Source organism: Octopus sinensis, unplaced genomic scaffold, assembly GCF_006345805.1.
Source record: "Octopus sinensis unplaced genomic scaffold, ASM634580v1 Contig01284, whole genome shotgun sequence".
Taxonomy (NCBI): Eukaryota; Metazoa; Mollusca; class Cephalopoda; order Octopoda; family Octopodidae; genus Octopus; species Octopus sinensis.
The window spans coordinates 671-12,821 of NW_021824720.1; the positions used below are offsets into that span (position 1 = coordinate 671).

At 36.1% G+C, this 12,151-nt stretch overlaps 1 pseudogene; it reads right to left on the minus strand.

The window, feature by feature from the left end:
* Nucleotides 1–2,126: 2,126 nt before the first annotated feature.
* LOC115227028 lies at nucleotides 2,127–10,934 on the minus strand (annotated as a pseudogene).
* Between the last annotated feature and the right edge of the window lie 1,217 nt (nucleotides 10,935–12,151).

Sequence of the window (12,151 nt, forward strand, 5' to 3'; positions counted from 1 at the left end):
GGACGGACTGCAAACATCGTTTATCCACAGGCCTTAGAATAAGGTTATATCAAAGCAGGTCGCATTTATATATCTACATAAATTTATAGTTATTTAAGGAAACTGCGAGCGTAGCGAGCAGGCCTCCGCAGGAGCTAGCTCGCAGTGAGCGAAGCGAACTGCTGAGCTAGTGTAAATAAAAATAGAAATAATCAAAAAATTTAAAGAATCAATTTGCTTATTACATGTAAATTTCTAAGAATTGAATTAATTAAGTTAATATTATTTAATTGATGTTAATCTGACCGTTTTCCGCTGGAGTTAATCTCCTTCTTTTAGAGAAGGAAGTAACCAACACCACTCTTTGATCCTCTGTCTCCAAGTTAGTTACGACTCTTTTTCCCTCATTCTACATATTATCTTCGTACAAATGACTTGCTTCAATTAGGAGACTAATGGGTGAATTTATCTCCTCATCAGTGATTCTGATCCCATGCCTATGCTCAATAATCATACTCTCCAATGCTTCTTCAATACAACTGATTGTATATAAGACTGAGTTGCGTCTTCGATAGCCAACTTTTCAATGTATTTCTTAAAACTTAGAAACAAGCCGTCCCAAGTCAAAATCAGTGGAATTATTTTCACCTGAGCGTCGTAAAAATAAACAACTTCCCTGTCAATAGATCGTATTATGGCATTTTCTCAACTCGACCTGCTTCAGGCGGTCAATTTGCTTACATAAATATAATTGAAACTAATTTTCTTTTTCTGCATTCTCCATCTCACCAAACAGCATCCAAGTTATTCGGGCTTATTTTTTAATAAATTGTAATTTGATGGCGTCATTAGAGAGCGGAATTAACAAACAGATTCATAAACATATCGAAATATTCAAGAGACTTCACAAAAAGTACAACCTCGAATTCAAAATCTACGATTTTGTAAATTTTTGGCAGTTATTACAAAAACAACAAACTTTAATTTTTCTAACAAAACAGTTAATTTGTTTAATTTCCCTAGTGACTAACTTTATTTTTTTCATATAGAATTTGTTCCAGAATGTATATAAAACACAATCACATTTTTTTGTTTTGTTTAATTTATATGATATAATTACTTCCCATTTATAGTAAATAACACAAAACGATGGATTGAGTTCAAAACTATCACTTTGACAAAATTCTTCATATAAACTAATTAATTGAAAAAAATATATCAAAAAAGATTTTAAAACTACCAATCAAAACGATCGACAATATCAGAGACTTCCTTCAAATCTTTTCTAGCCTTAACTCGCATATAGAAAATAGGACAATCACGACTAAAACACACAAACAACAACCAACTTTGAACATATAACTTGATCATGAAAACTCCCCTGACATCCCTGGCACTCAACCCACAATGTAGAAAACCGTTCTTCTAACTGTCTCATCTGGCGGATATAAGTCTCGGAATACTGATTCCTCATATCCTCACAATTGTCATAGAGAGCTCGACTACCTTCTGTCTAAATAAACCATAAAGTGACCCTTCATTAGGACACGACACTTTAAACATGAAACGACTTCTTTAGGAAGCTCATCAACTCTCCAACTGTAGATGTCACAATTTTCTTCTGATTGACATGTTCGCCAGCTTAACTATCACAATTATAGAACTTACCAAAAAGGATTGACTCGGTCTTTGCCCCCAAGATTGGCTCAAAATTCGTAAAATGGTTTTTTGAGTTGATTGTTGAGGTAATAATCAGTGTCGATAGGAATGTTGTTCTCCAGTACATACAAAGGTCCTTAACCATCATTACTAAACAGAACCTCTGATTTTAAATATGCTGCTGTCCCTTTAGTCCCAGCAATGATCACATACTGAACACGGTCCCCGATTTTTGGAGCAGTCCCAGGATCCCTCTTTTTCATTCTAAACCATCAATAACAAAATCAAACCGAGCTGCCAATTCTACATGAGCTTGTTTGCCAGCATATTCTTCCTTGTGAGCTCTCTGGATATCACAAGATGAGAAATATCCACTTTATTACTCAACAACTCAGAAATTGTCTTCTTCACGTGATTTACAGCCTCCTCAGGATCTCTGCCAATCAGACCATATATAATGACCTGTTCACTAAAATTATCCTCAGACAGTCAGAAATCAGATTTGCCACCAACGTGCAGTTGTCTCTGCTCACATTCTCAATTCCCTTACAGTCAATCTGGTCAGATTCATAGTCAGTCTTGTCTTTTCTGTACGATCCCGCGGGAAATACAACTCCCGCGTAACGTTTTTTACTTATTAGAAGATATGGGTAATAAATCTGGTTTAAAAATATGAATAAATATACTTTTTCGAATTCCAAATTGATTGGAGGGGGAAATCGGGAGGAGACATACTTGGCTGCCTCAAAACCCATTTCCATGGTCCTTTGGACATCTTGAAAGCCAAACCGACACATCACCGAGTCAGTATCTCCGTAGATAACCTTAGTATCAAACTCATATCCATTTCGAATATTATATTTAAGTCCAATTTCATTTTTAGTCATTTCGATCATTTCTCGATCATAAGATGTCACACTCTGCAATTTTGAATAAAAAAAAGTTCACACTTGAGATATTTCCAAACAAGGCAGACGCCCGTTTTGTGCCCCAGTGAGCCCATAGACAGAATTAGCCGAGAGTTTTAAAGCAAGTTGTCTCCCATCTAGAATTTGTCTCCGAACTGGATCTGTCTCTGATTTGAGTTCAAGTTTAGCTCTAAAATATTTCGACCTCAAACACTTTTTCTAGCTTTTAGCAAATCTTCAAGAATCTCAGAAGAAGACCTTTCTGAATATTGCTTCGAACAAACTTATTTCCGGTCGGCGACACCTCATAGTCTACCACAGAGAGCCTTCACACATAAAACACCCACAACCCTTCAAATGAACTCCCAAGAAGATCGAATAGCACAAGTTATGAGCTATCATTATCGAAGGATACAACGAAGTAAGTCCAATGTGGCAATTGGGTAATTAAAATAACTTAAATTAACTAAAAGACCCCAAACCCTTTCACAGGCTCAATAACTGTGGCGCCTGTGAACTCCTCGTCTCCACTGCCCTCCAAATTAGGAATGAGAGTGCTACGTGCTCGACACTGCCAATAAATAACCCAAAAAACACTTTTCTGAGCAGTTGAGACACAACTTTGATTTGCTGCCCTCTTTTAGAGATATACGAAATAGGAATTCCCGTCACTCTGGCCATTTCAACAAGGTTAACCAGCAGCATTAGCTTATCCAACAACTTTAAGGGCAGACGGGCATCTTTGAGGCAATACATGGCCAATCTTCTTCTCGTTTGCTCATCTCCGTTCTACTTTTACTCAGAAATATATAATGCCTGTAAGTCTGATATAATCGAGTGTTTGACATCATCTTTCTGCTCTCCTAGAAAGTGGAAGGAGACTGAATTCAGAGTGTGTGACCGAAATTTGTGATCTCGTAGAATAACCTGGAAATTGACCACTTTGAGACCACCCAATACACGTCGAGGATCACTCTTCCTTCAATATTTATAAATTTGGAATCATGGCGACCCATTTGTTTGGATTGGATGGACGAGTCCTTCACAACCGTCCTAGAATGGACTTGCCTGTATATACTTTGTGTCTTTTATCCTTCCGAGAAATGGAAACCTGGCCAAACGGAGTGCCTCGGCTCTGGAAAGCAGATAGTAAATGTCAAAGTTCTCTATATTGTAGCCCTTATCACATCTGGGTCATATTTCTGCACAAAATCACCCATTCTGAGGAATGGACAATTATAGGCTTAACTTGAGGAGATCGGACTCCGTTTGGAAGGAAATGACTGTCGCTCGTATAATTGGGGCACATGCTGATAAGTGAATATTAGATTGGTTTCTGACTGCTGATCTGAGTTGTATGACTTTAAACATTTGCTATCTGAATTACTGGGTCATGGAAAGGCTGTGGAAAAATACCTACAAATAATTAATTTAATAATATTATTTAAAGTATTATTTTTTAAATATATTTTGAATGATAATAAAAATAAATCTACTAAACAATGTGGTAACCTTTTCTTCCAGCACATTCAATGTCGAAACTCAAAATACGAAGAGGAGCAATCGCCTCCCACTGACTATCTATAGCCGGATAAGCCTTAATTCTTGAATAGTCAATCTCCACATCATCTCCACACTCCTCACCGAGAAATACATCCTTTGGATCCCTCTGAGTGAAATACCGAGAATCAATCTCACACCAACAACACCAGTCATGTCCAAATCAATCATAAAGCTGTTATTTATATATAAGAGGCCGTCTAACCGTATCTCGATAGACACATCGGACTCGAAGATTTGGTAAAATGACTTTGCTGTCCCCAAAGGTAAATCCATTCTCGAGAAGGCGTTTGCCGACGTTGACGTATTTTATGTTGGTAAATGTAATTCGAATAATTTTTTATTTTTGTTTGATTGATATCCAAATATATCTTAATAATTATTTATTAAATTAATTAATATAAATAAATAAAATTAACTTTGTTTGAATTCAATATCGACGTGGAGAACAGAAAAATCATGATCCTGTAGATTTTTGAAATTGGTGAGTATTTTTGAGTAAAATTCATTCTATACATATTTCAAATATGTATTTTACTTCAAAAATAAAGCAATCTTCAGTTTCAAAACCTTCTGGTGCGAGTACATAGAAATAGGGGAAATATCCGTGGGCATGGACTAGTATGCTCAGCCCCTCTGCAGTCGAGCCATAAAGCCGGATTATGGGGACAGATCCGGCCATGACTTAACTGGAATAAGCGGGATTTGCTCTGCCTGATTGTAGATATTAAATTATACCAATGTAGTGGTCTATTTCGAATTGTTGGAAGGTCAATGGTTGGTTTGTTAATTTATGTTGTTCTATGGGACGAGAATATTTGTTAAAATTATATTTATTTTCATATTTGTGTCCATTTGGTATTTATTAGTCAAACTCATGGTCAACCACTACACAATTATGAATTTAAATATTGCGCCATCCATTATTAATAAATATATTTTAATCAAATTTTAATTTATTATTTGTCACAGGCTTGAAAGGACCCCCAGACTTGAAGGGACCTACCCTAATTAGATATTTCATATACTTAATACAGTATAACCTCCATTTGGGGCATCAATTTTGAAAAATTGCCCCAAAAATAGAGGTTTCCCCAAAAATGGAGGTCTGAAATTTTCTTTATTTTTATAAAAATTTTAATAGTTTTAGCATATTTTTCATTAATTTATAAATAAATAAAGTATTTTTAAGAACATTTAAACATGTTTTCCACTAATTTTATGATAATTAGAGTATTTTTCAAGTAGAAAAAAATTTTTATTCTATTACACGAAAATAATCTGTTATTTTGTTTCCTGTTGCAGATTTCTTCATATGATGCCCATATTTTTCTGAAATTGTAATAGTCTTTTAACGCATCGGGAAACAAACGGTGAATATTCTCTTCAAGGTTATTCATTGCTGTTATCGTGTCCAAGTGTGAACAGCAGTTGCATTCAGTTTGGTCATATATTGACTCATCATTATTTTCTTCTTCATTTTCAGCAATTACGTCTGCAATTATCGTGTCCAAATTTCTTTCTCACTGTTAACTAAAAATTTGAACTAGGAATCTGTTGCCGATAGTTTAATTGTTTCCCAATTCGTTATTGTTTCAGGATTTAAATTTTGCCATGTTTTTCCAACAATTATTATGACATGACGAAGATTTATTTTTTTTAATTAACAATTTGTAACTCAACGTCCTCAAAATAAAGAGTAAAATCCAATAAAGCGTTAAGATAATTGGACTTGAAAGATTTAAATACCCATGTCTAACGGTTGAATTAATGAGGTTGTATTTTTTGGGAGAAAAAACAATTCAATGTTGGAAAGATGGATATTTTGTGACAGCTTGCGTTATCAAGTAACAAAACAATTTTTCTCTTTTGCGTAATCATTTGTTCATTTGTAATGGTGAGCCATGTAATAAATATTTCTGATGTCATCCAACTGTTTTTAGATGATGAATATGAAACTCCATGTTCTTCAGGGTTAAAGTTTTTCATACAACGTGGGAATTTATATTTTCCTACTAACAATGGCTTCAATTTTTCGCCACAAGCACTGACCGACAAAAGAATAGTGAATTTTTCTTTACTCCTTTTAATTCCGAAACAATCTTCATCCGAACTTACAAATGATTTTGAAGATATCCTTTTAATATATAACCCAGTTTCGTCGCAATTAAAAATATTTTGAAGACCATATTCTTTTACGTATTCATCATACTTGGAAAAAACATATCAAGCGAAGAAACATCGGAAGAGTTTTTCTCTCCACTAATTGTCTTAAATGACAACATATGTCTTTTCTTAAATTTTTCCAACCAGCCATTGGACCCTTTGAACGCCGAATAATTCAACATCCTTGCTACTTTGGAAGCAATATTTTTTAAAGAGGACCGGACACAGGAATAAATTCTTCCTTGTCTTGGTGAAAGCCTCAAAAACAATTTTATCCAATTTTTGGGATAAAGTATGAGGAGAGCGTTGAATATTTCTGGGAAAATCTGTTTGAACAGCCCCAGTATTAAAAAATTGAGATAATTTTTTTTAATACGTGACACAGCGCCTAAAAACTTACATTAATAAAAACCTTTACTAATTTTGTACTTATCTACAATATCTCGTTCAGTAAGATGTTTATTTTCACTTAATTCCTTGGCAATTTTGATCTTTAACTCAAGACTAAGCTTACGAGCCATAACAACAAGAATACAAAATTACACGACAAAAGTACCTAATTAATTTTAATTTTAATAGCAAATATGTATATAAATTAAAAATCCTGTGCCCCACTTAGAGGTTCCGGTAATTTCTAAATTTGGAAATTACCGCATAAAAATTATATCCTTTTCAAACTACCCCAATAATAGAGGTTTCCCCAAAAATAGAGGTTCCCCAAGCCAGAGGTCTGCCCCAAATGGAGGTTATACTGTATAACGGAGTGATTAGTTTAGCAATTCTGTCAAAAAAGAGGATCAGATCAAACGTAGTTAAACCAAGATAATTTTTTAGAACTTCAAAATATCATTATTTTGCTATTTTTAAATCCTAGAATACTTTTTTGCGTGTGTATATTCTATCATCTTCAATGCAAAAAAAGTAAAGACAATTTCATTCTAGGTAAAAACTGAATTGAGCTAGATTATCATGTTGGTGGAATTGTCAACATTTATGCATTATAGATTATCTATTGAGGTCAGAAACATCAAATAACAATGAAATTTCTAAATTAGTTAGGATATTTATTTTATTTATTTAACCGCCAAAATCACGATAAGAGTCAAACAAAAGTCACGTGATCCCGATGGACTCGATCAGGGACCTCATCTTCGCTCGGTGATCTTTCCACGAGCCCACACAAGATCGCACCGGGCGGCAGGCCGTTTTTGACGGAGCATTTCCTGACGGACCGAGATTCAGCTTGATAAGATCTTCAAGAAAAACCGGACGGGGCGTTCGCTATCATGCGATTAACGATTGGTTAATCTGAAAGCCCTTTGTTGGGCCTCCTCTATTCGCCTCCTGTTGGACCACGATAACCGCGGCCCCATAATCCGCAGGCGTAGGCAATACAAGGTTCGAAGTACTGGCGGTAGATATTTGCCAGTACCGGGTGCGACCGTCTGACTCCTGTAGAAGGGTACGGACATATTATTCAGCTTTAAGTCGACTGAAGTCCTTCCCAATCTTTTGATTACTAGGAGATTAAGGATTTTTAGTTTATTTAAATTTATTTATTTTATTAAAACATCAAGATCACGGCAAAACCGAACAAAAGTCACGTGATCCAGATGCACTCAACCAGGGACTTCATCTTCGCTCGGTGATCTTCCCACGAGTCCACACAAGTCGGGCGGCTGGCCGTATTTTTCGGGGCATTTGCAAACAGATTGAGGTTCAGCTTGATTGGGTCTTTCAGAGGAGCCGGACCGGAGCGTTTGTTATCGTGCGACCAACGTTTGGTTGATCTATGGGCTTTTTGTTGGATTTCTTCAATTCTTCTCCTGTTAGATTACGATAATCTCCGACCCCATTATCTGCAGGCGAAGGAAATAGGCGGTTCAAAGTATTGACGGTAAATATTAGCCAATTCCGGGTGGGAACCGTTTTTCCATAAACCGGATAGGCTTCTGAGCACGTTCATTTTTTTCTCACATTTACGAAGGAGGTTGTCTGCGTGCGGGGAGAAGCAGCGTGAGGTTGACGTTGTGGTATAGCCATTGCTCTTGCTTCCAGAATAATCATTTGATTTAGTTAAAGTTGTACAGATTGCAGTTCTTTAGTTTCGAGTTCAATATCTCTCGGAACCATGCCCGGTTCGCCGCATTGTAATTGTATGGAATGGGAACTTTTTGATCTTCACCGCGATCGGATTGTGGTTGCTTCTTGTTGCATAGAAGACTGACCACTTCGTAGATAATGCGAGGGATGAAGAGCATAGAGCTACATCGGATGACGTAGGTTTATCAGTCACTCTGAGTGGGATCCTTGTGTTCCTCGAAGGATCGTTCAGAATTGTAAAGGAGTCCATTTGGGAAAGTATCTGCCAACTAGGTTGAAAACAACAAATGAATTTCATTTTGGTAGGCATGAATATATTCTAATGACAAATATTTCTGGTTTAATAAATATAAAGATATATGTGCTGATTTTGATGCGTATCTCATTGATATAGAAATTGAATTTAACAAAAACCCACCCTTTTCAAGAACTCTTCCTATGCCCAGCTAGCAACTACTTATGCTTACCAATGAGTGAACCTTCCGCACTAAGAGAGTACACTACTCTAACCAATAATCCCGAGACGTGAGTCACGCCGGACGTGAGTCACTTGGTCAGTATTGTCAGGTATTTAGTTAAATTATTCGATTTCAGTCCAAAAAATTGCTAGCTACGAGGCCGGTTATCACTCCTATTATTGCAAGAGGCCCAAGAGATAGGTAAATTGCTGATTTGATAGATTTAAGAGGATATTCAGAAATAAATAACAGCTTTAAATGGGTATTTATCACGATTTATCCAGATTCTCGTTTTAATTGACTCGTTTTCAAAATATGGTGTTGTAGAACTTGAGAAAACCAAATGCGCCACAGAAATAGTGCTTATTATTGAAAACATTTTTATGATGATTGGAGCTCCATTAATCTTGCAAACAGATAATGGAAAGGAGTTCAAAAACAATATGATGGAGGAAATGTGTACAAAGTTTGGCCCTGAGCACATATGTGGAAGACCACGTGCCCCATGGATACAAGGTCAGGTAGAACGGTATATTTATTTTGTTAATTTTAAGATTTAACCAATTTATAAAACGATGGATCTCTTCTACAAGCGCTTCAAATGGAATGTTTGAAGAATATCATGCAATTATTAAAAGAATTGTCTACGAATATAATAATTCAAACATGACGCAACAAAGCATATTCCATTTAACATTTTTATTGGAGTGGGATATGAAAAAAAACTAGATGATTACTTGAACCCACTTAGTCAAAACAGAAGCAAAAACATGATTAGTTTCATCCACGGTTTAAATTATTAATAAAACAGACTTAACTTTAAGTGAAAAAGAAAACTTGCCGATATCGCGCGCTGAAATGAATTTTCTTTTCACATAATATCTTATTTGTACTTAATTATTAAAGATATTAAAGAAACTTCGTGTACAGTAAACATCGGTTAATTGCATAACATGTATCCACGGAAAATTTTATGGAATTATTCATTATTTTAAATTTTTCCCAATAATAAATTAATAGTTAATCAGAAACTAAGCAGATCTCACTCCAGCTCGCTGATATCCACTCTCCTTCTCTTGGAAGAAGAGTCTACTTCCAGCTGCCTCTTACTCCCCACTACCACATCTGATTCAACCATTGCATCTTCTTTAGCATTCATTGGGTCGTCTTCATTTTGCATGCCATCTCCACATACCGGTTGGAAATCAGAAGCGTATTCTTCACCAGATACCTTCATTCCGTGCTTGTGTTCGATCATCATACTCTCGAGCGTTCTTTTCAGTACAACGGATTGGATGTATGTCCTCGTTCCTGCTTCAATAGATAGTTTCTTCATATAATTTTTGAAGCATTTCGAGACAACTCCATCCCATGTCATAACCACAGGAATTATTTTTACTTGACAGCTATACAGAAGCGAAAGCTCACTTGCCAATAGGTCATACTTGTGACACTTTTCAACCTCCACTTGCTTGAGGCGATCCTGTGAAGTAATACCCACTTCAATTAGATTTATTTCGTTTCTGACTTTGTCGTGGACAAAGATATCTGGCTTGTTATATTCTACTTTTGTTTCGGTGAGGATTGTAGAATCAACCCTGATTTCAACTTTTCCCGTCGACAGTGTTGACTGAACAGAATGTCCCTTCAATCGTCTTGCTTTTTTGAGTCCATACATTCGGCACAAGTTAAGGTGAATACACTTCACAACTTCGTTGTGTCTCCGGAGATAATCACTGTTGAGCATTTTACCCCACTGAGTAGCCATGTGGTCAACAGTTTTCTTGCTTTTCTTACAATGATTGCATAATGAGTCAGCGGATGCAAAGAACAAGTTTCGATCTTGCAAAAGACAATACAATGCTTCGCTTCGTGGCCCATTATTTCCATTAGATAGCCATTCTGAGGATGCAGGTAAATCAACATTAGATTCATCCACATATTTGAAAAGCACAGAATGTAGTGCTTTAGAACTAATTTTCTTTTGTAAATATTGTATCTGACTGGACTTTAGAGACTCCATAGTAATACTCTTCTTATCAATAATTGCATATTTGGAGGATAGAAATCCTGCGATCATAGCCAAATGCCATTTATTCATTTTAATTACACGCAGAATCCCCGCCCTCCGTAAGCATATAGTTGACATATTTTCCAGACTCGTAAGGAACTGAAGAGCATTAGTTCACTTTTGAAAGTAACTGATGAAAGCCCTCTTCCAAGAGCCTTCCGGTTTAAATACAGTCTCTCTTTATTTGCAGGTTTGAGATGTAATCTGAGCGACGTAAGCAATTGGCGTATTTGTCTGTCAATATCATCAAATTCAGAAGGTTCAATATTGATTAGCCCAATATAATAATTATATAGTAGTAACAATGCATATTCATTTATAGCACGAAACAGATTCACAGAGTTGAGTTTTGTTTTCGATAGCATAGTTATCCTCTTCTTAACATTCTCCAAGATAGAGTCCATAACTCTATTCTTAAGAACATTGCTTCCACCATCTTCAAGTACACCCAAATACCGATATCCATTGATTCCGTCAATAGTCTTACAACATGGTAATGATTCCAAATTAGACGCTGATTTTTCTGAATTCATCTCCAAACCAACAATTTTAAAAAATCCGTTAACAGCTTCCATCATTTTGAGTAAAGTGTCTTGTTTGAGAGCAAATATTTTTAGATCGTCAATAAATAGCAAATGATTAGTAGAATATGTTAACATATTGGGATCTTCCTGGTTAATTTCAAGTTTTGGAAACACGGAATTAAGGATCCTGCTTAGAGGATCTAATACCATAACAAATAGTAAAGGAGACAATGAGTCTCCCTGTAAAATTCCTCGGTTTAACTTCACTGATCCAATTCTTCTACCTTCCATATGCAGCTTTACTGCCCACTTCTTAACTACGCTCTTCACAAAGTTCACGATCCAAAGCGGGATTCCAGAACAATCCAAAACGTGAAACAAAAAATCATGATCAACTGAGTCATATGCTTTCTTCACATCGACCCAAGCAGAATAAAGGCCATTCCCGTACTCCTTGTTCAAACATTGGTTAATGAGAGCTTGCTCCTTGGCGCCTTGACAATACTTCCTCGTTCCAAGTTGGTTGTCTGAAATTAGGCCAAATGCCTCGACAAAATCAGCCAGTTTTACATTAACACATTTGGTGACAAGTTTATACAATGTCGGCATACACGTTATAGGACGTAAGTCCTTCGGGGTCTCACAATCATCTTTTTAGGAATCAAATATGTTATTCCAGTGTAAAACCAACTTTCAGGCATGTACTCTCCATTAATTATTCGG